Here is a 6,000-nt window from a genome sequence, read left to right as displayed (position 1 = left end):
TAGTCTGAAATGGCTTTAAAATTTGTTTGGAATTACCTTGAGTACATTTTAAACACTTAAATTGTCATCTTTGCATGTTGGACTATTCATGGTGTGCTATAGGGTAGGGTTTTTTTACTCCATTATATTGCAGAGTAATTCTGACATTGTTTTACCAAGCTCTCCTGAAAACATGCTGACAGCATATCCACAGCATCCTGCACTACATGAGACATGGAAAGGCTGCACTGGGCATTGTGGGAAATGCCAGTGCACCCTCTCCGTGGCTGCTGGGGTGAGCATCCTCCATCCCACTGCCATGGTCAGCAACAGAGATACAGGAGTGAGCATCCTCCATCCCACTGCCATGGTCAGCAACAGAGATACAGGAGTGAGCATCCTCCATCCCACTGCCATGGTCAGCAACAGAGATACAGGAGTGAGCATCCTCCATCCCACTGCCATGGTCAGCAACAGAGATACAGGAGTGAGCATCCTCCATCCCACTGCCATGGTCAGCAACAGAGATACAGGAGTGAGCATCCTCCATCCCACTGCCATGGTCAGCAACAGAGATACAGGAGTGAGCATCCTCCATCCCACTGCCATGGTCAGCAACAGAGATACAGGAGTGAGCATCCTCCATCCCACTGCCATGGTCAGCAACAGAGATACAGGAGTGCGCATCTTCCATCCCACTGCCATGGTCAGCAACAGAGATACAGGAGTGAGCATCCTCCATCCCACTGCCATGGTCAGCAACAGAGATACAGGAGTGAGCATCCTCCATCCCACTGCCATGGTCACCAACAGAGATACAGGAGTGCGCATCTTCCATCCCACTGCCATGGTCAGCAACAGAGATACAGGAGTGAGCATCTTCCATCCCACTGCCATGGTCAGCAACAGAGACACAGGCTGAGCATCACCCATCCCAGAGCAACCTTATGAGTGTCTTTAGATGTCCAAACAAACGGGGCTTTTACAAACACATTCACAGGTGGGATTTTGGGCACATCCCAGGAAGGCAAACACAACCAGGGTTTATTTATGGATACCAGGAAGGTTTCAGGACTATTCTGTGCTCTCTGCTGCCTTCCAAAGCTGTGAGGTTTTCCTGGGGGATCTGACTTCTATCTTTGCACCTCACCTGAGCCTTCCTCCCTCTGCCTCCTGCCTGTTCTGGGGAGGGGATCTTGAGGGTCTCCACATTGCCCAGGCAGCTGTCGGGGGTCCTGGGTGCTTTTATCCAGGTCCTGGCCAAGGAGCCCCTGGAGGAGAAGCCATAAAAATGTTTTATGTTGGAATTGGTTGGTTTCTGTGCAATAAAACCCGGAGCCATTGAAAAGCAAGCTCCTGTGTAATTACAAAGACAGAGGAGATCGCTTCCATATGTCTGAGTGGGTGTGAGGGGCCCCGAGCCCGCATCTGCTCTCTTTGTTCTGGTGGGGTTGGGGCAGGGGGGGGGAAAGGGAAAGAAAGAAGGAGAAAACAGAAGACAGCAAAGGGAACTTGGGGGTCTGCTGGAGAAAATGACCTCGTGCTAAACCCCGGCCAGGCCTTTGAGGATGGAGGCACAGCAACATCTGGCCCGTCCGAAAGCACACTTGATCAATAAATTGTGCTACCAGGCACAGAATCAGAGGGATCTGAGCGCCATTCATTAAGCAGCTCGTGAAGTGATTGATACGCTTAATTTTCCTGTCAAATGCGGACTTCCCTTGTAAACATGTCAATTGAGAAAAGTTCAAGCTGGTCACTCGGATTTATGGCTGGAATAACATGTAGGTGGAAAAGAGCGACGCGTCCCCTGTGGCCCCTGTTGTTTCCTATTACATGGAGAGCCAACGAACACAGGTGCTGCAGCGTCCTTCTTCTGCCCTCCTCCTCCTCCTCCCTGCCCACAGCTGAGATAACAAAACCAGACCATCCAGCTGGAAACGGCCCAGAACTTGGCCCCAGCGACAATCAGCCGCCTAATTTGTTCACCTTGATAAAGGGGAAGCCTTTAGCTGGAGGTGCCTTTGATGGGCTGGGCTGGAAACCCAAATCCCACCTTGTTTTCCTTGCCTTAAAGAGCCGCGTGTTTAACTTAGCGCCATAGCCACGACGAGCTGGCTTGAGCCAGGATATTTAACTTAATAACAGACCTGTGATTAGACATTTTGCTCAAAATATTTGGTTTTAGGCAAAACACGGGAAGTGCTTTGGCTCGTTCGCACTGTGCAAATGGGTTTGGGGTTGGGTTTGCCAAGAGACACAGAGATGGAGGGGAGATGTGTGGACACTGAGGTGAGATCTGAAGAAGCTCTTCCCTGTGAGGGTGCTGAGGCACTGGCACAGGGTGCCCAGAGAAGCTGTGGCTGCCCCATCCCTGGCAGTGCTCAAGGCCAGGTTGGATGGGGAGCATCCTGCTCTAGTGGAAGGTGTCCCTGCCCGTGGCAGGGGGTTGGAACTGGATGAGCTTTAAGGTCATTTCCAGCACAAACCACTCAGGGATTCTATAAAATCCAGGGAATGCCACTCAGTTTTTGCTGTGGGGGGACTTTGAGGGCGCAGCACTGAGGAGCACAGGACACCACCATCATCTGTGCTTGCTCAAAGCCTGTCCCAGGAGCCAGAAAATCAGATCAGGGCAACCTCAAATGACTTTATCCCCCCTCCCTGCACCGAGCCCCTCCTCTGCCCACAGGGTGTTCTGGGGGCGGTGGGACCATGCGATGCTGGTCCTCTGGCAAAGCTGCTCTCGGGAAGGCGATGCCGGTGCCGGGGCGTGCAGCGAGCTCCATCACCCTGCCTTTCCCAGGGATCCCCTTCTGGGCCGGGCACAGCTATAAATAAGCAGTTTTGTGACTGATTCATTTTTATTTCTGCTAACTTTTATCACGAAATAGCAGTCATCGAATCGACACCTCGGCTCCCTTGAGCATATTCCCTCTGGTGTCATTTTTTGATAAATGCCAAGAACAGCCTAGCAGCAGGAGACCATTATCCTGTGACATGCTCCACTCTGCTCACATTATCTCTAAAATAACACGGATGCTCACACAAATCCCTGCAGCAGTGGTGACAGGGACCAGAGACAGACCCAGCCTGGCTGGACCGCGGCCACAGCAAAGCAGCCGGCGCAGCTCGGCACCTCTTGCTTTTCCCAGCCAGGGGTTGTCTTGAAGATGCTGGGTACCAGTGAGCTGTGGTGGATGATGGTGGAGATGTGAAGTGGTAACTCCTGCCTAAAGAGGGGGAAAAAAGTTTTTACAGTTCATATTGTGCCCTTTATAACTTATTTTAGGTAGATTCCCACCTCTCTGGGAGACTGGAAGAGCATCACGGGATAAGATCAGCATCTCAATGCCAAAAGCAGGACTTAAACTTCTCCCAGATTTTGGAGTAACCCCTCCTTCCCTTTTCCTTTTGTTTTTACACAGTGGTACCTCACAGACCCCACCAACTTAGGAACAAAGAGCAAAAGGAGAGAAGGGAGCACCAACACCAAACCTAGCATCATTCAGGTTTCACCTAATCCCCCAAATTTAGATTTCATTGTGTTTCTTAAGGAAAATCAGGAAAGCTTGAAATTTAATTTGTTATGGAAATGGAATATTCTGGTTGTGATGCAGGGATATGTTTTTTCATCACAAAGCCTGCTAAAAGCCAGCTGGAGAGAAGGCATTTGGGGTGAGGGGCTGGAAGGGAAAGGCTCATGGATCCTTTTAGCCTTGCTGAGGGTTTACAGGACCTGAGGGCCATGCAGACGGGAAGGAGCTGCAGTGAGGACCCAGAAGCACAGCCAGCACCCAGCTTTAGAGACAGCAAAAGGAACCCAGGGCACAGATTCCCCCTCCAGCTCTTCTCCACTGTCCCATTGAAGCCTGCAGGAGTCTGAGCACTTTGGGCAACAGGAATTCCATCCTGTTCCCAGGGATTTGCCATCGTTTTGTGTCAGCCTTGCCCTGTATCAGTGTTTATTTTTGCTACTATGACACAATTAAAGGGTAATCGTATCTATACCTTTCAGGTCATGTCAGGCAAAATGAATGCTGTTACAGGCTGATCCTAACACGACACGATAGGACATAGTTAACGCCATGAAACGTTCAGATCATGTTAATGTAAGAGAAGGGAGGGAGAGCTCTGGTGCCTCTCACTCTCCTTTGGGTGGCTTCACTGCTTCCAGCTTGAGCTGGTGCCTCTGCAAAGCAGTGGGTGGCTGGGGTGGATATGTCCAGGGCTGGGACAGTCACGGGTGACAGAAGAAGGGAAAAGCCTCATAAACCACAACTCCTACACCCGCATCCCTGTGGGTGATGGCTCACGTGTCTCTGGCTGCTTCCCTTGCCTTGCCCAGGCTGGGCTCTCAGCATCTCCACCACTTTGCACCCTTACAAACTCTTTCCAGCTAAAACTTGGAGGCATGGTGGTGAAACTTGGAGGAAATAATTAACAATTATTTCACAGGAGAAGGTTCCAGCTGGAGCAGTATCTGGTGGTTGAACATATATCTAACAAAGGCTTGTTATTTAAGCAATAACCCTTGAGAAATTGGTCGTTACCAGCATTAAACGACTCAGCCCATTGCCAAGGATGGTTAACGCTCTAATAAACTGGTCATTAACTGCAGTAACAATGAATTTCGAGGGGATTATTGCTATTATAAACCTTAATCAATGGTTTATAACAGCAATAATGTGGTCCTTTCTTTTAATGGTAAGTAGTGCGGCATGAGCAGCCTGCTTGGAAATAGTTTCAGTCTGGCTGATAAGACAAAATCAGGTGTTAAAAGCCCTCCAACCCCAAACACTTCTGGGGAGGGAAAAAGGCCTGGAGAGGTTTGCAGCAAGAGGTGGTGGGGTGACTGTGGCCACAGAATGGGTGATTCTGCCATGAGGAGCACCAGGCCTGGCTGTGGGTACCCGAGCTGGCCACCCAACATGCTGTGGCCAATTTAAAACCCACTGGGCAGGGTGTGAATTCATTGCATAAGTCCTGTGGTGTGGAGTGGGCAGAGATGTGGAGAGAGGTGGCAGGGGGAAGAGGATGGGAAGGACTGGATCCAGGCATCCAGCCATGGATCTGCTGGAGTCTGCATGCGTAGGGATTAGTGCACACAAGGACCCTAATAAGCACAGGCAGCTGATGTCTCAAAGATCCATCCCTAGCTCCTCACAAGGAACCATGTTATTATGGGTCACATTAGAGACAAGGGGGAGCACATGAGACAAGGATGAAGCCAGTGATGCTGGTGACTCATGCCAAAAGCCCCAGACCTGGTGAACCTTCTGGAGGAGGGCTTGGGAGCCCTTTGCTCTGGGGGCCGGGTGAGTGTGGGCACCCAGAGACAAGATGCCTTGGTGTTTGGCTCACCCCTCTGCAGAGGGATGTGTAAGCATCTCTGGCATTCTCTTAGCTTGTTTTGTGCTCTGTATCCCTTAAAAAATAACATATGATAATAAAATAAGGTAACAACCTGCTAATGGTGTCATTCCAGAAGGGTTTACGAAGCACCCCCTTTTCCTGAGCTAGACTGAGGGATGCTGGGTCAATAACTGCCCAGTCTGTGCTTGCTTCCCCAGGCAGGCTCCAAGAAACCCCTTGTTGGGCTGAAACTCACCTTGTCAGCCCTATGCATGGAATGATCTATGTGGAGCAGCCAGGTGCTCAGGCACCTTCACTCTTGGCAGATGCAGGGAGCTCGCAGAGAAAGGCAGGATGATCCCCAGTGCCTGGGGCTGCACAGCCCCCAGACAATGAGTGAGTCCTAATTGTGCTCTGATTCAAATGGAGATCTCCTCTTGTCCGTGCTTGACTTTTACAGTTGGTTCTCAAGGCCTGCTCTTACCTCTGCGCTGGTTGTGGCTGCAGGAGCAAAGCATCATCCTGTATTACCCAGGGTGAATTCACAACCAGTTTGGGAGCTTGGGCTGGTTTTGGCCAGTCTCTTGACGTTGTTTCTGACACGGTCCTGCTCATCCCTCCTTTGCCTTGCCTGTCAGTGTCCCTCCGAGTGGAGAGGGCTCTTCT

This window comes from Neopsephotus bourkii, unplaced genomic scaffold, assembly GCF_033783945.1.
Source record: "Neopsephotus bourkii isolate Nb327-2 ecotype Australia unplaced genomic scaffold, CSIRO-AGI_Nbou_v1 NB_457, whole genome shotgun sequence".
In the NCBI taxonomy this organism is placed as follows: domain Eukaryota; kingdom Metazoa; phylum Chordata; class Aves; order Psittaciformes; family Psittacidae; genus Neopsephotus; species Neopsephotus bourkii.
The sequence above is the reverse complement of the archived record's forward strand: the minus strand, read 5'-3'. Positions refer to the sequence as shown.